The 22929-nt window shown below is 35.4% G+C and overlaps 1 protein-coding gene across 2 annotated transcripts in view; it reads left to right on the top strand.

Annotated features, from left to right (window-relative positions):
- LOC102698737 (zinc finger and BTB domain-containing protein 7C) overlaps nt 1-22929 on the top strand; it is a 110264-nt gene that overhangs the window by 25297 nt on the left and 62038 nt on the right. Inside the window, exon 2 of one of the 2 annotated variants that reach the window (XM_015338826.2) lies at nt 22757-22812. The exons of the other annotated variant lie outside the window; for it this stretch is intronic. The gene's annotated coding sequence lies outside the window, so the exon portion shown is untranslated. The remainder of the gene's footprint in view (nt 1-22756; nt 22813-22929) is intronic. 2 annotated transcript variants of the gene reach the window in all.

Below are 22929 nucleotides of genomic sequence, written 5' to 3'. Positions count from 1 at the left end.
TTGCTTTCATTCTAACGCACTGGGGACATTTTGATTGCTTTTAACCTACTATGTGTCCTCATGCTCTCGGACACTCCTCTGGTCTAATGTTTGCCCTTAGGGTAATCATGAAGTCCTTGAACATCTTCATTCTTTTTCGATACCATGTTCACAAATAAATGGCATCTAGCACCTTATTCCTGAAGAATGGGACACATACGCACAGTTTGCTTTGTCACTACAATACTAGCTGCTATTGATTGTCATGGTGGCCTTCTGTATTTCTTCATATAGTCAATGAATTGAAAGGCCACTCAACAAATACAAAGTCTTTCTCTATGTTGTGCCTTAATGCCACCCATGTCATGAAGTACCTATTTCCAGACATAAGTGAAGACTAATCATGTAACACTTCATAACATTAAAATAAAAAAGGACAAATGAAACAAAACGTTTTTTGTCATGCTGATGCTATTCTGTCATATAAAAGGAGCTGAAAACTACATCACTGATGTGTTTTGCACAAGAACAACTAAAATTAATTATACTTGATCACAAATGTAGACTTGATCTTAGTATCTTCATGTGTAAAATGAGTTGTCAATCTTGATCGCTGTTTTTCAGTGAATCTTAAGATATTGCTTAAAGGATCCAGGGGAGTGTGAAATGTCACAGAGACTTTGGGTACTAATTCCTGCTTACTAGAGAATGCTGTGGATCCAGGTTTCTTCACCTGTAAATGGACACAGTAGGTTCATCTAATGAGCCCTTTAAGAGCCTGTAGAATGTAATGCTTGTTAATTCAGAGTCCAGTATTTCTATAAGTAAACCAAGGGGAAATGTTATGAAGTGACAGCAATTTTGTTTCATATGAAGACATAGTGAGCACACCGAAAACATGCTAAAACATTTTGAAATAATAATTCTTTACTTTTATGAACTGAGAGTTTCACATTTATAGAATTCAACAAGGTGGCTAATTATATGAAGTCTAAACATCAATACCCCTTCTAATGCTGCTACTGATAACAGTAATGAAGATAATTATGCTTTTCTGCCAATTATTTTTAAAAACTAAGCAGTACTGACAAAGCTGTGTTAAGATGGTTATTGTAAGTATCAATAAAAATAAAATAAAATCCAAAGAAGGATTGAATGTTAGAAAAATTGTCACAATTGACAGAAAACAGATTGTTAATGATCTTTTTTAACAAAATAGGTTAATTTAAATCCATGCAGCTGTTCTCCTGTTTGAAGTGCAAATTACTCCAGTCTGCAGTTTTTTCTTCCAACAGTACACATGGTGCAAATAATTGCTTAAAATTCAGCATGCATCTAATGGGGTTTAACAGGGGAAATACAGCAAAATAAAATAAAAATCCTTCTTTTAGCACAATTAGTGTGGTCCCCCCTCTGGAAAGTAATTGCATGAAAAAAAATTGTATGATGGTATGGTGAACTAATTGTTTTAAATGCGGTGCACTTTCTGCATTCATGTGACATGGTCTCATCCAGTGCTAAATCACTGAATTAACTAAAGTGTCCAATTAGACATCAGAGTTCTGAGCAAAGACAGAAATGCACTGACACTTCTTTGTGCTCACAAGGCCAGTCAGATAAAGGATTATGACTATAGGTGTACAGTATGTGACACACCTCAGTTCTACTATGGAGTAATCAGATGACTATTTTCCACATGTGGAATAATTCTAATTACTGTTTTTTTGATGTCCAGTATCTGAAACTTCCACACTCTGCATGTTTTCAGTTCTGCCCTTGCCAAAATTTTACATTAAGCTGTAACAACAAATTAAGGTAAGATGTTCTAATTTCTTCTTTTACTGTGGAAGCTTTTGCCCTAGGAGGTAGACAGTTTGATTGACTAGTCAATTAGGAATCCCATTAGTACACCCATTCCTCCATAAATCTTTGTTAGCACAGAGAACATGGAATCTAATTGTAAAATTCCAATTTGCATAGATGAAAGTAGGGCGGGGTTTTTATTGTGTGATGGGTTCCCCATGATCTTGCACCCTTGCCTGTAACATTATGATCATCATTGAGATCCTTTGTGTATTGTGCCAAAAGATGACTTCTGTGTAATAGTGGTAGACATTGTACATTATTTGATTCTTTTCTTATTGTTTTTCTTTCTTTATGCCAAAACTAAGTTCTATGGCTGCTACATCTGTCTTCTGCTGAATGTTTAGCTGTGTTATCATAAACAATTACTATTAATCTTGAAAGAGCTGTATTTTGTAGATTTATGATTTCATAGCTTTATGTGTAGAGACAAACAAAAGTCAATGAAGCTAATGAGATTTGTTTTGTAAATGTGTTAATTAGTTACTACAATATGTCATATTGGCTTCTCATGTATTGTTAACCTTAAGTTGTTGTGATCAGGGTGTAGCAGATTCTACTGAATGTGAATTAAATAGTGCTAAATGACAATTCTTACCCAAACCAAGTTATATTTCTGCAATCAAAGTCGTTAGAATTGTAGAAAACACCAGAAGAGTAAATTATAAATACTTTTATATAAATTAATTGTAATCCTTGATTGCATCTAATGTGTTAAAGACCTTTTCACAGTAGAATATTTCCTTTGGACTAAAGACTTTCTGTGAGTTTCTAAATAAATTGTCACTGGGCATGACTTAGATTTTAATTTTGCCATTACTGACACTTATTTGCACCTGTCCAGAGAACATTACTAACTGGCTGGGAGAGGGTTGTGGGATTTTTTGATTTTCATAAGATTTAGTACCAACTGGAGAGTGGTACAGTATGTCTCTCACTGATGTCATTTGCATGCTCACAGATGCCTGGCACCTCCTAGGAGCTGTTGCTGCACCAAAAGCCAAGAAAAATCTACAACAGTGCTTCAAAAACCTTTCCAGCTTGCAGCATACTTTATATGTCCCTTATGTTTCACTGCCTGCACACAAAAAAACATATGAAAGGTTAGAAGCAAGGGGAAGCCATTTAGCCCATCAAACATGTTGGGTAGTTAGAAGCTAATTGATCCAAGTATTTCATCCAGCTGTTTTGTGAAAGAAGCCAGGATATTGGCTTCAACACCAATGATGGGCAGTTTGTTCCATACTCCCACATCCCAAATGATTTTACATTAATTAATACTAACATTGCAAGGATAACATATTTTGAACTGAACCAGAGACAACAGTTCTAATTACAAGTATTTTACTCTATTTGACATGAATTTCAATGTGAAAGGCAAGCCTGATTAAATGATCATAACTGCTCAATATTTGATTCGAAGCTTCAACAAACTACACAAAGCTCCCAATCAACACAACTCCCTCTATTTGATGTCACACAACTGGTATACGCTGTGTTCAAATTTCATTTTTCAATTTTCATTTTCATTTTCAATAAGGAAGTCCATGTGGTTTGGGGATTCACTCATTTTTGTAGTAGTTACTGTACATTATTCCTAGTTCAAGCTGGATACCCCTGGAATGATCATATCAGTTAAGGAGAAGTGTCTACAAAAAATGAAAAGACATGAACCAGTTCAAATAATTATGATGGTTTTATTTTTTTTCAAATAAATTATTAATCAACACCAAAATGTATCAACCTATAAGTACATCTATCATGCTATCATGCATTCGGTGATGTGCAGAGGTAAATGTTACATTTGTATTTTGCATAAAAATTAAATCTGAAGTGAAATTCTTTTAAATGAGTGATAGGTAAAAGTCATAAAGGGTGTGGGATGTAGAAGGATAGATATGCACAGTTCCAAGGCCATATGTGAGGGCGATACTAAGGAGGGATGACTGTACCAAAAGACTAGAATGACTCTGTGCAAGTTTAACATGGTCATGGCTGTTCCACAATGAAGGTGATGTAATAAATAACTGTAACATGTTTCAAAGCCCACCAGTCCCCACAACATTTAAATGACTCAGTAATTAATTAACTTCCTATAATAACTTTATTGCTCTTCACAATCAGCTTTTTAAAAACTTTTATGACAGCACCAATTAATTGCTTCAAGCATTCATTACCCTTGTTTTATCAACCATCAGGCAAAATTCCCCTTTATTTTGGTAACAGTGGAACGAAGATTGCCTTTTGTAATTTTAAATCATTTTCCCATCTAAAATACATTGAACATGGAAGACTTCTACTTCTGCAGTTTGAACTTTATAAACAAGCATTATGTTGAGACAGAACATACTGCGAGTACTAAAGACTTACTTAATCCACTAGCTGGACATATTACTTTTCTCAAACATTTAAATGATTTTTGGAAGCAGTCTTTATCATACTGGCAGAAAATGCTTTTGTCATTGCATCTTTATTTTTGTGAAAATATGATGACATTTTTATATATATATTTTAAAATAACATCAGGAAGAAACATTTGCAAGGAATAGGAATTAATTTTGTTGCTGTCTTGGTTTTAAAGGCACACGACTGAAGGTGTCTGTAGTATAATATTTTGTTTGGACTAAGAGTAGTAGATAATTCTAGGTCATTTTATCATGTTCACTCTGTCCAACTGCACAATGGTATTTCTGGTTTCAGTCCTTGAAAAGCAAGAACTGATAGCAGAAATGTAGCAACTTTTTCAGATGACCTCTATAGATAAGGCTGCACAAAAGACACGATTTGTATCATCACTACAAAGTACTGTATGCTTGGAAGAGAAGATTCTGTGCTAATTCCGATGTCAGCAGTGGCCGGACTAGCCTTGTTTTGCAGACAATGTCTGGTCACATTCTCAGAATATAATGCATTTAACAAGAGCGATTGGAGAACACACCATTATAGAAAGTGCTGTCTTGATTGATATCTAGACACACTTTTTGTATCTTTAGTAAAGTAAATTCTACAGATTTTTAAAGTTTTCACTGCAGGGATATGTCCTAGTCCCTGTTGTTGACTGATTTTTGTAATAACATAATCAAGTAAATCCATTGAACCATCATTTCAAAGTCATCTGTATGCATATAAAAATTTTAGGTGTAGAACTGTCAGTTTTTTTATAGTGCTGAAACATTGTTTAGCAACACAAAGACATTTTTTTAATCTTGAATGCCATTTCAGTAGACCTTCCATTTGTATTGATAAGCATTGCAGGCAGACAATACAAAATACAAAACGAATGTCTTTTAAAGGAAAACACTTTGGTCATAAACAAGACATTTAGGAATATAAACAACAGTGATGAACCATTATCATTGGTTAATATTCCATTTATACAAAAACAATGCTCAATGTAAGGAAAAGAAGTTCCCTGAATAACAATATGCCTTTATGAAATCTGTAACAAATGAATATATAATGTCCTCTCATACTGTATATAGCCCTGCCCTTGAGGTTATTCAAACATGGACTAAGATTTCTAACTAGTTCTAACAACCAGTTTGATTCCTAAAAATAATTGTACAAATTAATTTATTTTTGTCAGGCATAGGATGATGTTATTAGTACAGCTATGCGTTTCTGCTTTTTCAACAAATATTTATGTATGTATGAATTTCTAGATTACTTTAATAGCTTTCTTACATGAGTCTATATTGCACTGATTACATTGATTAAAATAAATTAAAGACTCAAACAATGACACACCTCCAAATGTGTACTAGAATCCTCAGCCATCTGTCTTTCTTTAATCCACAGTGTTAGCACAGTGTTATTAAATTGCAGGACCAAGGTAAGGAAGATCGACAGTGAAAATTCTTTAAAAATACAAGGAGGGTAAGCCAACATATGCTCTAACTGCATAACTACTAAAATAGTGTTGTCTGATGTCACTTGACGCAGCAAATAAAATGAACAATGTCATGTGTCATATTCATGATGTCAGTTATAAAGAGGTTTGCAGATTTTCATAACATGAAAACACAACAGTCCATTCTGTGCTTATGCCAAAGCTTTAACAAACATGCTAAGAGTAGCACAGTTGTTAATACAGCACTGTAGTTTTCTACATAATCAAACTCCTTCTTCTATCCTGCATATTCTATATTCTTCTATCCTGGGGTAGAGGGGTGGAGTGGTGGCTCTGTGCCTGTGGCTGGAAGGTTGCTGGTTCAAATCCTACAGCCGGCAGAGGAGTCTCTGGTGCCATACAATGGCAGACCTTGTGCTCTGACCCCTGGCTCTCTCCCTGTCTGTGTGTCTCATGGAGAGCAAGCTGGGGTATATGAAAACACGATTACTAATGCAAGAAATTGTAAAGGGTTAATAAAGTGATGTTATTATTATAATATATGTACAAAGATGTCAGTTAAGATACTCAACTAGGTCCTGTTGGTACCAGTGGTATGGAATAAAACATGACACTTAGATTTACGCAGAGAAGTAAGCGTCTTCTGTAATTATGGAAGTAAATTATTTTTAAAAGCCTCACCCACCACCAAGTTTTAAATTTGACATCACATCATTTCTTGTGGAAGCTGTAGGCAGGGGAGTGGGGTAGGGGTTACTAATTTAATGCTGTTTGTGTGTGTGGGAATGCTTTATAATAACATGCACTCCAGCCAAGCAATGAACAAACAATTTAACAATAACAGAAAAAAGTAAGGTCTCCTTAACATTTCGTGGGCACATATAGCCATTTCTCAAATTGTTGGTAGATTAAAGATTTTCACTCTAATTTAGGCAGTAAACCCCGATTCCATGTTGTCTTTTGTCCTTTTATGTTCACAACCACCGTATTTCTTAACCCAGTATTGTTTTCATGCACATTCTCATATTAAGCACAGATTAATCACCTGTTAACTGCTTGTTTTGTTTCATGCTAAATTTTAATCTTTAATCTAACACACTGCTGGAAATATGAAAAATAATGACAGCTCACAGTATGATAGCTGGTGATCTGTGGTGCTTGACATACAGTACAAGCAACGTGTGTGTCTTTCTTTGAACTTAACTAACTAGAACATGCCTATCATGTAGGTTATGGTTAAAGCTAAATGTATTTGCTGTTAACACATTTTTCCCATAGTCATCATGATAATTAATCTAAATGGTTATTATCAAGGTGATACAAAAACATTCAAAGAGGAAATTTTTGCACACAAAATGTGTTTTGCCTCTTCAGAGAGGTAGTCAGAAATCAGAAATCAGCCACGAGTGTATGTCCAGAAGGTTGTGGGTTGAAGTCAAAGTGTTCTCAGTCTGTTTTGTGAATACGCTAAAAAACAAATCTTGTTACCAAGAAGGGCTAAGGAATTTTTTGAGCAGACTGGTCTTATGCCACCCACATGAGCATTGCCGATAGATTAGTTAATGCAGCATAAGAAGTGCTACTTATTCCCTTGCACTTACCGTATAGATACTCTAGCAATCGAGAATATGTGACATATCATGTCATCATATGGTGTATACTATAACTCAGTGTGACAGAAATCACCACAATTGATTATAACACAGTTCTGCTCATGCCAAAGCACTGTAGGTAACTTATACCTAAAAGACCAAGCCTTTTTCTCATAGAAATAGTTTACAGTATTCCATTTATGATTTCCCCTTAACTCCTCCTATATAGATCCGTTTTATTCATTCAGATTCCTTTCATAGTAATATAATTCCACAGAGTGCAGGATTTGTGATCAGGCTAAAAACTCAGATTTGCTTTTTAACTTACACTACAGTATTGGCACAGGTCTCTAGAATAGCATTTTTGTCTTAAATTACGTTCTCTTCCACCTTTGCTTTTGCCCTATCATTTTCCCCCCTTTTGCTTTCACCTGTAGATTTCCAAAAGAACACAGTAAGGAGGATTTTTCTCAAGCTCAGGTTCACTCTAAGGATTTCAATTAAAGGTTTGCCATGATTTTTACTGTGGCTTCAGGACTTTCTGTTTATGGTTATGTGGATTATCCTTTAGTCGATTCGAATGCACCTTCAAATGTAGTCTTGTTTTTCATACACTGGAGCACAGAGTCCTTTTGACTTGAAGTCTCAAGCTTCTTTGTTTGTACACATTTTTGTTGTTCTGCATCATATTTCAATAATCACACCCTGAGTTTGTGATTGTGGGGGTTTCCCCAATATCAGTATCAATTGTTGTCAGCATCTCTGTATTGTTGTATAATACGTCCATGTGGCCATTTCAAATATTTTCAAGATTTTATAAGTAATTTTCTATTAGAGCTTTCTGTAATAAATTGACAAAATATTATAAAACATAACATTGTCGGAACCATTCACCCAATTCATTTTGATATGGCTTCCCATGGTTGGATTTAGCAATATAGTGTATCAGTATATCTTTTTATGCTTTACTCTGTTTTTTACAGAGCCCAGGGCTATGTACATATCTAAAGAATACATTTAAATATCTGATTTTTAATTTACAGAGCTGTTTGGCAAGGTACCATCTTAAACCTCTCTGAAATGCTCACTCTTGGTGTTCCAGTTCGTACTGGCTTTCAAAAGACTGGTCTCTTGCTATAACACCCACTGGCAGATGGGGCCACAAATTTCAGCTGTTGTGTCCCATCTCTCAGGGACACTGTTCCTCTGTCTATTGGGTAGATATGAACACCATTTTTGATTGTTAACTAAATTAATATTTTATTTATACTTCTCTAGGAGGTGGTTGAAAATATATTTCTCAAATGAATGGCATATAAAAATGCCAATCATTGAAATATCTAATTTATGAATATTTATTTTAGTATATACAGTATAACAATGCACTCTGGACAACTGTTTAAATATTGTGTTTAAGAGTTACTAAAGTACTTGGCTTTAAAAAGACAGCAGTATGACAATTTATGTGACCATGGCAAGTATCACTGTTCTACTATTTACCAAGCTTAATCCTTCTGTTTACTTAAGAGGTTTCCCTGCTCCTGTCTCATATCTCTTCCCATAAAGCTGTATTAATTAAAAGGGTGGTGCATTATAATGAAAGGCATGATTGTCTTCCTCATCAGATACGTTGCATTTAAATATTTGTAAAAGGGGCAGAGAAAATCAGCATGGATTATTTTCATGTCAATAATAAAAACTGACCACCAATTTGAAGAGAACTGCATTACTGTATAGCTAAAACTCTGAAATCCATAGCAAAACATTCCCACTCTACTCCAAAAATTACAGTGCCCAATGAAAGTATTGGGACAGCAAAGTTCAAAGTCATTTTTTCTTTACAGTCAAGCAATTTGTATTTCTTATTATACATGATTGGTATAAAAGATACACTCAAAGTAATAAATATTTTTTGTTTTCTGGTAATTCCATGCATTGATTTGTTCATATCAGAATAAGTGACCATATGTTTTGAGACACTTTCACCTTAAATCCAGGGTATGAACATCAGCATTTGGTTGTACATTACTTGTGATAACTGCATGAAATCTGTGACTCAAGAACAGCTCAAGAATTCCCCCAAAAGATTACCAAAAAACCAAACTCTTTGTTCGAACATTTGAGATGCTTTCCCAAGCCTTTGCTGTAGCAACTTTGGGTTCTTGCCTAATTTTAGGATGCTCTGACTACAGGTTTTTTTTCATTAACATGAAAAATGTACGCTCAATTGGACTTCAATCTGTCCATTTTAAAACTTTCCACTGTTTTCCTGATGAGTTCCTGGATTTATTGGCTGTTTGTTTTGGGTCATGGTTGTGCTACATAGTGAAGCGCTGCCAATATGTATGATATAATTTTTTTTTGCATAAGCAGACAAAATATCTCTGTAAATTTCAAAATTAATTCTTCTGCTGCATCATGTTAGCTCTTGAGGTGCAAGCCCAGGCCATGACATTACTTCCACCATGTTTCTCGGGTAAGATGGTGGAGGTAATTTGGAGCATCTGCAGCTCCTTTCTTTTGACATTTATGGACCTTGCCATTACTTTAGAGAATTTTTATCTTGGTCTCATCTATCCATTTTGCTCTAAAGCTCTGCTGGATCATTTTTCTGCTTTCTACTGAGCAAATTCTAAGCTGGTTTTTCTGTTCTTAGTGCTGATGAGAGGTTTCCATTTTGCGGTGTAGCTTTTGTAACTCTGCTCTCTCAGTCCTCTACAAGCTGTGGATTTTGATACCTTCATTTCTGAGGCTGTTGGCAATTTCACTGACAGTTGTTTTAGGGTTTCCTTGACAGCAGTGATAATATATCTGTCATCGGCTGCAGATGTTTTTCTTTGTCCACCCTGTCTTGGCTTATTGGTAATTATACCTGTGGTTTCTTCTTCTGTATATTCCAAATTGTTAATTTGGGTATGTCCAATTTCTGTGCTATGGTTTTTCATTTTTCCCCAAGCATTTAACAGTTGAATAGTTTAAAATAAATAGAGTCCTACAGGACTGGAATTTGTCACATATGATGTAGCAAGAAATGTGTACTGTACATCGATGGAATATATATGCTGCAAAATAAGCAGAATGTGTAGAGAAGGGATACTACTAAGTAGTAGATGTTAGTGGTCACCTGTAGTGTATACATTATTTTTTTTGTGAATTATATTTTCTGCTTGAAACTCCATCTTAGTATTATAGAGGCCTTGTTATTATGTAGAATCTTCAATGAATCTATTGAATAGTGAGTGAAATCTGATTACTATAACTGCTCCCAGGCAATGGAGGAAATGACTGTCAGCTGTCAAAGTGTTTCAGAATTGTTGACAGATGGCAGAAAGTATATATTAACCTGTTAATATAAAAATAACCAGATGAAAAATGAAAATAAAATAAGATGAAAATAGCACAATAGCTCTCAAACAGAATCCCAAATGGAAGCTTTTATTTGAATTGCTCTGTTCATTATGTACTGTATAACTACTCTGTTATTTCTCTTGCCTATTGTTATGTTTTGTTATTTTTTATGAGTATAAATAAGGGTTGCCACTAATCATGAATGTGCGGTGTGAAGATAAAGCTTTTGATACAAAACATTAGTCATAGAACAGAAAACACTTTTATCTTACAAGATCACAAGATTTCTGACACGTGCTCTTGACACAGGAGAAAGAAAATGGTCTTTACTTGTAAGTTTAGGTTTTCCCTGGCATTTAGCTTCATCCATCATTTTAATAGGGCCATCATGGATGTTGCACTCATTAGCACTTCTCAGATCTCGTAGCCAGGTGATAGTTTTACCATGCTCTTTAAGACCTTGACGTAGTCTTCCACCTACATAGTGCCCTTGACACAGTATAGACAAGTAACAACTTCGCCAAAGATACTGTGGCTGCACCGTCTGACATAGAAAAACTCTCACAATTAAGTATTTTTGTCCAAATGAGAATGAGAATTACAGTATGAACTAAATGTTGGTGAAAAGGCAATCCAGAAAAGCAATGAGTTTGTAATGGATGCAGCCTAAAGATTGTATTCATCTGCTAAAGATTTCTATTTTTTTTATTACTATCTTTTGTGGTGACAATTGTTTTCAGGACAGACTTGTTTTGGCCAGCTTTGAAATAAAGTGTTTCTTTTGGACCCCAGCTCTGTTAAGCCTGTGTTTAAAAGTAAAGCTGTTATGTTATGACATAAAGAAGAGTGCTAGAAATGTACCCTGTGGTGTTTCTCTTTGACACTCCTTGTGGGGGCAGTTAATTTTATGTCTGACATCTTATGAGACACAAATCTTTTGAAAGTCATACCTGTGCTTCTGGTTTTAAGGTATGGATTGCCTACCAACATAACATCTACACTTGACTTTTAAAAAACATTTAACATGATAAATTCCTTTTTATTGTATTGCTGTAAACAATGACAGAGGCGAGGTGGTCAGGTTATTTTAAACCCATCTCACTCCCCTATCCCCATTAATCATTTAAGACATACAAATGGAGGTCAAAGGTTTAGGAAGTATGGCTTTACAGTTATTACGCTGCACCATGACAACGGAAAACATAAATAAAAACATGTCTCTTATCATCAAGAGACATTTAATCCTCTAACCTTGCCCATACTCAATTCTACTTCCCCATACCATCATTCCCACTACCTATGTGGACCTAAAAAGTCTTATTTCTTGCATTGTTCTGTGTATTGAATAACATATGGAAAAAAAGAACACATGGCAGCACAATCAAAAGTCAATTTGTTCAGATATTCAATAGCTAATCAAGGAAAGATGCTTTTTTAAGTGGTCATGGAATTATTTAACTTATTTAACAGTTTTAAAGCACGGTTCAGGAGGAGGTTAAACGTTAACATCACCCACAACTGATCACCTTCTAGGTAGAAGTGTAATGGATCAAGAGTTCGCTCGCCCCTCACACATTGCTTCTTATCTCTGCATGTAATCATCACGCCTTTAACAGCTTGCTGGCTCGTCACTTGTATGAAGAGGGGGGCATGGGCTCTGACTTGTCCTAATTGTTGTTCTCTCAACCAGGTGAGACCAACCAGTTAAACAATCTAACTCAAAACATCCTCTACTCCAACATTAGAGTTTGGCTGACCTACAAAAGTGAAAAAACATCAAAGGTCTCATGAAGTACTTGCTTTTCCACCACAAAATTGGAGTAGATCATGGTTACACCAGGTATACCTCTCCCTAACTGGTTAGAAATCAGCCCTAGGAACTTGAACTCGGGCTTGAGCCCCCAGACCTACTGTACAGTACTGTACCACACTCATTTCAAATTTGAAATCATGTAAGAGGAATTGGAATCCAGGTCCCTTGAGGATTTGCTTTAAAATCCTTTCCTAAAATCTTTTCCTTCTATCTGTCATGGTGACAATCAAAGGCAAAAGAAAATGTCTTTGTGAAGATTGCAAACAACTGTGTAGGAAATTCAATGTCAGGTGTTGTCGCCTTTAGAAATTACAGCTTGTGATGGTAAGCAGATTGGAATGTCCTAAAAAGACTCTACCATGTTGCACAATGTTACTGCCTCAGGGGTGAAAAAAGCCAGACCTACTGTATTGACCGTTTAGGATGAATTGCACTCTCACAAAATAGTGTCGTGGCTTGTAGCTTTAAGGATTTAAGAAGTAGTAAATATAAAGCTTTAGGTAGCTCCGCCTTAGTGCTTTGTTAAATGGATTTTTGCATCTTAACCACCAATTTTTGAGGTAGTGGCCACAGTCAATGCACACTCTGTCATTTGCCTACGTGTCATTAAGTTCTCTAAACAACAGGAGGACAAGAAGGCAGACATATCATCTCTGTTCTCAGGTGAGACCTGCCTTATCTCTCTCGTTACTGTTGGTTGTAACTGCATTACCACCAAAGACAATAGCGGAAGGGACATTTTGTATCATGCTACTGTAACAGATACTACTGTATGCTCATAAAACTTTACTGATTCTCATTTTTATAAATAGATATCATGAACATTTCACTTTGAGAAGGTGTAGCTAAAACAGCCCAAATACTGTATATGTGCTCTTAAGAAATGCAGCTCTTTGCGATGTTGAGAAAGCACATTTTAATTTTCTTTTCTAAGGAACAATTGCTGCTCCATCAAATCTGAGTATTTCTTTCCAGGTTCTTACATAGTACATTTAACAATCTGCTGAAATGTGTACAACACAGAAGTTGGAGTTATTTTAAAACATAATAGTTTATGACCAGAAGTTTTCTGCAATTGTAAATAAATTGAGTTGTCATTAAAAAGAAACAAACATTTGTTTCTGTTAATAATTCTCACCACCCAGTGGGCTGAGGCATTCTAAAATATTCATAACAGATGTATTATACAAGATGTAACATTGTAACAGTGTTACTATTGCTAGACAATTACTTTTGTCTACTTTTGTCAGAAGCCAGTACACCTTAATTGATCAGATTTAGAATGTGTATAGTTTGCATGATGTAAACTATCATGTAAATTAACCTTAAGTTAATTATCATGTTAGAAAAAGGACCAGCATGGAAAGGACTATACCTGAAAATGAAGAGCCAGTAGTCACTACAGCACAACCACATTGGAATTCAGCACACCATACTTTTAAATGTAATTATTTAACCAGATATATTAACTGAGAGCAAAATCACATTTATATTGACAACCTAGAGTGTGACCCCTCATAGAGCAGGGTTTTGACTGGAGCAGCGCTTGATTGAAGTTCCTGGCTCAAGAATACAACAATAGTGTATAATGCAAGACTTGAACTTACAACTGTTCATCTGGAGTCTGCTACTCCTCGCTACTGATGTATATAGACACACTATGTGCATTTCATTAATTTCTCTACAGGATTAATAAAGTATTATCTATCTATCATTAAAGAGAGAAAACATAAACTTGTTTTCTTAGCAAGGCCTTCACTTATCAAATGACAAGAGTTCTCCTAAATTTAATCGACTAATACTTTGTTTTGTAAATCACAGTAACAATACTATGCAAGGCAGTATTTCTACCTGGGGATGAACACTAAATTAGCCACATAAATAACAGGTTATTCCAAAGTGGAAGAGGAGAAAATAATATGATTTAATAAATATGAACTGTTTAAATGTGTTTGTATTTGCACATGAAGGATGGATTTTTAAAAACATTTTTTTTAAATTCCCTGGATCCCAGTGATGCATTGAAAAAAAAAGACTGGGACAAAAAAAGTTCTGTTTTCTTCAAGACGTTTTCCTTGCATGTTTTGTTTTTCAAAGGTCACATTCAAGGATATTTTTTTCTTGCCTATATGGTTGGTAATAAACCTTGATCTTCTTAGCTAATAGCTACACCAACCTTCTCATTCACAATACCAGCCATGTACCCTCATTACTCTTTCTGATACATCTACAATATATGCAAACATATAGATGAAAACTTTGTGTAGGCTGATGAACTGATGAACTGCAGTTGCATTGTGACAGCAAAATGAAATCAGATTTAGCTTAATGTAATGTAGTTTAATGTAATGTAATATTTAATGTAATGTAATGGCACTACCTCCTTACAAAGGTTAAGTAACTCTCTCTTATCATCAGTACGCATCAGTCCTGCCATACATCGACCAAGAGGAGTAGGTCTGTGGGGTCTGTGGTGTCTGGCAGTGTGCTTTTTGAAGATGCTGGTTTCACTTTGTAAGATAAAAGGATTCAGAGTTTCAGACAGGCAAGGAAACAGAATACAAACTGGTCCAGAGCATTCTAAGGTCAGAAATGATTTCACTTATTTCTTGTAAAGCACATACACAGATGATTGAACAGAAAATAGTAGGTGGAGGTAATGGAGGGGGGAGTAGTCATTTCTTTAGGGTTATATTTATTTAGAGATTAACATTTGGAGTGAAATCTTATGACAAAACAATCATATTACAGAATTTAAACAATTGTCCTTATGGTATTCAAATGATTTGGAGGTTGATCCAAGCTTTGGGGATATATCTAAAATAATCTAACCCATGATATATAGAGACTTCCTCTCTACAGATTCACGAGAATCACAGGAAATGAATTGTACTTAGTGTTAGTAAGTAGGCCTTGATAGTTGAAGATAATGTGTAAGCTGAGAGGTGGGCAGCTTCCTGTAATGCCACACATATTAAAGTTGAAAAATGGAAAGGTTTGGTCAGGAAGCTCTGTTTCACTAAAACATTTTTTTTTTTAATTTCCACTCCAATATAGGCCAAATTTCTCTAGGTCAGATAGGTGAGATACTGATTTTGGGCTGAGCTTTAGCTGACCCCGTTCTGTCTGCCATTGCCGCTGCAAAACAGTTTTAATCTGAAATTGCCATTAATGGAAATTTATCACACCAGAGTGGATAGTGTACAGTAGCATGAGAAACACTTGGATGAATCTTAAAGACAACGTGTTTGCAATGTTCATTTATCTCAGGGAGTGACTTCATATCTCCAACATTTCAAACATTAGTGTCCAGTGGATTGCTGAGCATGTTATGGGATGAGAGATATTTTTAGTCCAGTCAAATCTCCAGTTTGTGGGAACAAGCTGAATAGTCATTCCTCATATTCAGTGTAAAATAATAAAGCTCAAATGGATCTTTAGCTACAGACCTCCACAACATTCACATTTTAAAAACACACCAAAACATAAGTTAAACAACACCAGCCCAAATTGTTTGCAGATCCAATTTTTGAAATACCAGAAATCATACGGTGTAAACTATGCTTACGCAAATTACTTCATGGACGGAATTAGAAACATTTGGTTTCTTTTCCAGAAGACAGGTGTGTTCCCTCTTGCTCAGCATGTCTTTTTGGATCTTTTACAGTGACTTTCAGCAGATGTGAAACAAATGATGTTCTGCAGCAGAAAGGCAGAAGCTAGTAACAACTAGTAATGTTACTCAATTACTCAATTATATGTTGTTGAATGAAATTTACTATTCTATAGTTAGACATTAAGGCAGACTCTAACTACAACCTAGGGCACAATGGAAAAAACCTTACTTGAGTAATTATGAATCTATGTAAACTGGTCCTTTAGAGGTTAAACTACTTTCAATATATATTTTGTGATTATAACAAAGAGTCTGTGTCATTTAACATGTTGGCAGTGAATTCATGCTCCATGATGATAGACGTTGTTGTTAAAAATATTTCATTCACATGTCTCCATAATTATCTCTTACATATATTATTACATTTTTTGTAGGCAGGTTTGTGAAGTTAGATTTTTTTAATTGGCAAATGTCGCTGATATGTGTGGGCAACACCCTTAACTCAATAGTCTAGAACAGGCAGCTATTTGTAAACTTGTGGCCTGCAAAGGAACAAGCTGAGGTTGATTCCATATTGAAAAGTAGAAAAGAATAAACTTTCTTTTTACATTTTAGCATTTAATTAACTTTTCCTTGTACCGTTGATGCAATGTTTGTTGATTAATTTGGGTTTTGATGATGCATTGTACACATCAATGAATTGTCCGTGCAGTGTGAAAGTACTTTTTAAAGAAAATGGCTAAATCACATAGTTTTTGTCGGACAAATGTGGAGCCTGAATTCTATTTATTCCCTTAAGCCAAGTTTACTACTACAATTCAAAATCACCATACATTATTATTAATTATTTTGGCCGACACTTTTTTTCCCAAAGTAGCTTACATTTGTATTTATTTATACAACCGGGCATTTTACTAGAGCAAACCAGAATTGAACCTGCATCCTTCCAACGGTAAGTCCAGAGCCCTAAGTTGCCAGACTCCATAGTGCTACCATATAGGAGCTGTGGATGCATGCAAAACCGTTTTATATACTGTACTGTATATACTGAAGCACATTTGCATGCTCTCAAATTTCATGTGTTTTTGTGAAGTTCACTGTGGCCATTTGGAAGAGGGGTGATAAAAACACCGTATGTCCTACAGAGATGTTTTGATATTGTTTGGCAAAGCAAGACAGTGACCCTGACTTTCACAGTTACCGTACCTTCCCTGACAGAAGAGGGCTTGTGCCCCAAAATCACCTTTCTCGGTGTTGCAGTTTTCTGTGGCTGACTGTGACCTTTGGTACGCGTAAGGTGAGAACAGGCTTTTGGAGCCTCTGAGTGAAAGAGGAGAAGGAAAGTGTGAAGCACTAGGAGCTGCGAGGTTGCCTCAGTGAGAGCAGCTGTGAGGAGGACAGAGTGGGCGGAAGTGGTGCAGTTCGTGGGTAGGTTTCAGAATCCTGCAGCAGATTCCCATCTCTCTTAGTACTGTAAGTCTTCTATCTTTCTGGTTAACCCTCTATGCCACGTCCTTTTATAATATGAAAAAAAACAATAATTGTAAAAATTATGTATTTTGTTTTGTTGGCTGATGCTGGCTGTGAAGCCAGGGGCACAGTTCATTTATCTATGCAAAACAAGAATAAGGTCTCTGTGATGGAGCAACGAGGACTATAATATTGCGGGAAAGTACATTTTAAACTTTTGGAAACTTCTGTGGGCTTACATTACGTTTTTGTAATATTTCTAAAACAAAAGCATTATAATTTGTGTGTGCAAAGCTTTAAACAGCAGATAAGAAATCAGTTAATAGGGCACACAATTGGTTTTTCCCATGCAATGAAGAAGAGGACAATTATATTTCTACTAGAATGCTGACAGCAAATTCAGTCAGTCAGGCTTTGTCAAAAGCTCTTTAACATCAGATGACCCATCCACTGGTTGCTTCATCTCTGCCTCCTGCTGTGTCTCACAGCTGGGGATGCAGTCATGACTTCCCATTTAATCCTGGTATTTCCAAAAGGTTTGTTTTACTTATTATATTAGTATAGGTTATTTCTTGAATTAAAGACAACTGAGTCCATACATCCATTTTCTGACCACTTGATCCAATACGGGGTTGCAGGGGACCTGGAATCCATCCCAGCAAGAAACAGGCACAATGCAGGATACAGCCTGAATGAAGTGCCCATCCATCACAGGGCACACACAGACACAGACACACTCACACCATGGCCAGCTTTTCCAGCAGCCATTTAACCCACCAGTATGTCTTTGAACTGTGGGAGCAAACCAGAGCACTTGGAAGAAACCCACACAAACACGCGGAAAACATATACTGTAAACTCCACACAGATAGCACACCCGACCTGGAATTGTATCCAGGGCCCCAAGAGCTACAAGGCAGCACTACTAACTGCTTTGCCACAATGCCACCCCACAACTGAATCATTTACAAACTTACATACAGTCCATTTTTAAAGACATTACTTCTTTTTACATTTTGGGTTTTGAGACCTGTAAAGTACTTAAAATGACATTTGCAATGAATTATAGCAATTTTAGTATTATCTGACAGAAATGCATTAGTCAGGTCTGTGAAGAAATAGTCTACTGACCACTTGTGCACTCTTACCGTTACAGGTAATGATTTTTTTATGTAGTCAGCTGAATCCTTTATGAAAGAACCATACATGTGTCATCTAGGTTTTTTTTAGCATTTTTCTTCCCTTTACATTTTAGGTTCTTCATACAAGTATCCCATTTTTGTTAACTTTCAATATGTGACAAAATCTTAACATCTGATCAGTTTAAAATATAAAAGTATAATAAAATAAATACAAAATCTGCATTTTGCACTGCAAAAACTGTATTTTGCTGTATATCAGTTTTCCACGGCTGTTTGTGACCTTCAGTAGACTTAAGGTGAGAGGAGGATTTGGAGACTCTGAACAAAAGGGGAAAAGGAAATCGGTTGCTTTTTCATCAGTTTAAAGGCAAAGACTTTGAGATCAAAGATTTTCTGAAAAAAAAAGTTTTTGTCAGTGTAAAGTCAGATTGAATAGTAATAAAAATGTGAGTTAATTGTAATTTCAATTTACCTTCAACTTTCAACTTACTTTAAGAAGAAATTTAACTTAATGACTTAATAGTCATAATGACTATGACTGTATCTTTTTATTATTAAACAATGCAACTTTCAAATATAAAATTATCCAAATGAGTTGAGATGTAAAATAGTAGAATATGTGAAAACTATTCCAAATACAGGCATTTTGTTCTTAAGCAAAGGTCACAGATCTGAACAGTACTGAAATTACGGGTAGGGAAATATGCATGTTTGGACTGTGAACTGGTTAACGGATAAAAAATAGAGAGTATCACTAATGAGTGAATACTCAGTTGGCATGAAGTAATTAGTGGAGTACTATAGGTATCTGTATTAGGACCAATGCTCTTCCTAAATTATATAATTGATCTGACTTCTGGTATAGTTAGTAAACAATTCAAGGCTGATTAAATATTAGGCACATTATGCTTAATGTATACAAGTGCAGAGTATTAATGCAGGAATAAAAAATATAAGTAAAAAGATATACAATTGGAAACATTAAGCTAGATAAGAAAAAGACAGGTATTTATCTTGACACATTATTTATATTTATTAGACAATATGAGCAAACAAATAAAACGCAAACAAAATGTTTGGGAATACAGTATAGTTAAAAGCACAGAATTTAATTCAATTGATTCAGTGCTAAAATGGTATTATACACTGGTAAGACCTCATTAAGAATATTGTGTACAATTGTTGTCTAGACATTTCAAAATGATATTGCTGCTCTGGATGCATTCCACAGATGGGCAACCATGCATTCCCAGGCTTAAAGGAATATCCTACACTGACAGGCTAAAAGAACTGAACCCTATTTAGTCTTGAACAGAGATGACTGTTAGCACAGCTGAATCAAGAAATCAAAATGCCTGAAAGGCAAAGTCAACTCATTGAACTTTCACAATCAGCAGTGCCAAAGGACACAAATAGAAACTACTGTATGCATTCAAAACCAAACTATTAAGAAGGCACTTTTTTCACAAAGGGTTGTGGAACTATGGTACAATCTATCCAGCTATTTTGTTGCATCTTCCCTGGTTTCAAGAAATGTCTAGATGAACTCCTTGGATCAATTAGCTGCTAAATACTATACGGGCTAGGCCGGCTGAATTACCTCTTCTATTTGTGACTTTTCTAATGTTCTCATCACAGTCATGGAAAGTACAGGGCTCTGTCTCAGTTTGTAGAGGATGTCAAAGAAATCTGAAGTGTGCTATTCAGTTTGTGCTTAGCCTTTGATGCAGCTTCCTGCAGGTTATTCTCACTTTTAAACCACGCAATGTATTTGATCTCCTTGTCTCTCTGCTTTATTCGTAAATTAAAAAGAAACCGCACTGAGCAGCCTGGTTTCCAACACAATTAACATTTTAATACACAAGAGGCACAGAACACATTGTTATTGTCTTTAGTGTGTCGCTTAAGAGGTGTCAGTGTAGGTGATGGTCACACATTTGAACATTAACGCTGAGGGAAATGCCTGCTGACCTAATTAGTTAAGGATTCCCTTTTGGCTATTTTTCCCCATTATGCACCATTATTGTTGTAGAAAATGAAATACATTCCCTCCCTTGTATGAAATGCAAATTCTCAGCACCATTTCTCTGGATTAACAGTAAGCATTCTCAGATTCTATGGATGTTTCCTACTCAAACTCAGCCTGAGTTTTAGAGACCAAATACAGTGTACTTCTTTTCATTTTTGTCTTAGTTCTATTGTTTTTGAATCCCACGTGCCTTTGAATTGTTATCTTGCATCTGTTACAGTGTTTTTGCATTGTCTTTGATGTGTTGTCATTTAAAGCACATTAAGCTAATTTAACAAAAACTAGGGTCACATATGGAAGATCTGATATGTGACTGACAAAAAAATTAAAAAAGGCCGACTAAACAGCAGCAGTGAGAACAGATGCTGAAGCCAGGAAATGTCGGGGAGAGAAAATCATAGAAAAGTGGTGATAAAGATCAAAGGACACACAGACACTGATCGGAACAGGTGTACTGTGTTGAAGCCTGACACAGAAACGTTAAGTATGGAAACTTTCAACATTTTATGATGAAAAGCTGTAGAAGACACTAACTGTGATTCCTGCTAGTCCAGTAAAAAAGCAGTTGATTCTGTGAAACCAAGTATTTATAAATTGTAGAATCCTGCATTAATGGGATAGTTTATGTTTTGTAGATCATTAAAGTATTCCATTTAGGCCTAAATAAGGTATGGCAGTCTTGACTCCTACTTATTTAGAGATAATATGAAATAGAAGTACCCCATGTTGTATCCCCATGGTGTTTAGAAATAATTGTATGGATACGACATGTTTTCTTTGGACAGATTTCAGAATAAGAAGGGTGAAACACAGAGGTCTCTAAACGTGTGTGCCAACAAATACAGGCTGGCAAAGGGCTCAAAAATGAGCATCTGTCTGTGAATTATAATGTATTCTAATCATCATGTGTTTTCTGCACAATTAAGGATTAGGTTAGACTGCACTTCACTGAGTCCTGCTTCATAAACAATGCAAAAAACTACACTTATATTCACCAACAGTTTTCAGTGGTGAGGTTTGTTTTGTTTTGTAAAAATGAAATTCTTTTTAAATGTTTAATATTTAAAAATATTTTTAAATATTGAAACTACTAAATGTTAGCTTTATGGGTAAGCTGTTAATTACCATATAATAAAATGCTTTCTTTATGTATCATTCATATGTATCATTCAAAATTGTGCAATCATTCAAGTCAATGAAGTATGTTCTGTACTTTATGTAATACAAATGAAAGTACAGTTAGTAGCAGCAATGAAAGACCATAATACACCAGAGGGAAAATTATCTTTTGTAGCCTAGACGGAAGCATTAGATTTTGTGGTTGATAGAAAACTTAACTGCTATTTTTATATGAATTGCTAGTTATACAAATTCACTTAACTGGCTTTTTTTAATATTATGAGGGCTTGCTGTTGAATGGACTAAAAAGTATATGTATGACATTTAAGTTATATTCAGATTCTAATGTAACTGTAACAGCTATACAGTAGATAAAGATTGTTTATATGCATTTACACAAAACTTCTGTGGCAATCTTTCACAATGATCACTGTGCATTACTAGAACACATTTTTCCCATTTCGGGTTTTAATCTGTTCTCGGACATGAAAACAATTGTACTGTCTTATTTTTGTCTGCGTATCTGTGTAGTTTTGCATGTTGTCACAAGCAAGTGTTTCTTAGAGGGGTTTTAAAGTCTGTATACCCTGACGCCCGATTGGGCAAGAGTGAGGTCATGTCAGTGCACTTTGAGATCCACAGAAAAGCTTGTCTGAAGACAGAGGAAGCTGCACTGAAGTTTATTTAAAACTCTTACAGTGTACCTTTATAGAGGTATTTTGAAACAGACAAATGTTATACAATGAACAAAGTCTGAACGCCAAGGTAGCTTACTGTTTGTTTTGATTTCAGTGTCAGGCCTTTTGGCCTTTAACTGGTTTAAAAAGCTTGAAATGTTTTATTAAAAAAATATTTACAAACATACGCTGCTAAGATAAGATGGAGATACCTGTTTCTAACAAATAACACAGTATAATTTTTAAAATTATTTACAGCTTGATTCACGGATGAAGAGGGCACATAAGTGAACACATTGTGCAGTCGGCTTCAGGTAATCTGATTGATGGCCTTTATTCTGATTAAAGTTTTCGTTAGATTGCCTTGGTGGCGATGATATTGCATCATCTAGGATGTTTACATTATTTTTACATAGTGTATAATGAATTAC

Source organism: Lepisosteus oculatus, chromosome 3 (genome assembly GCF_040954835.1).
Source record: "Lepisosteus oculatus isolate fLepOcu1 chromosome 3, fLepOcu1.hap2, whole genome shotgun sequence".
Classification (NCBI taxonomy): Eukaryota; Metazoa; Chordata; class Actinopteri; order Semionotiformes; family Lepisosteidae; genus Lepisosteus; species Lepisosteus oculatus.
Note: the sequence above shows the minus strand (reverse complement) of the source record. Positions and strands in the feature narration are given on the sequence as shown.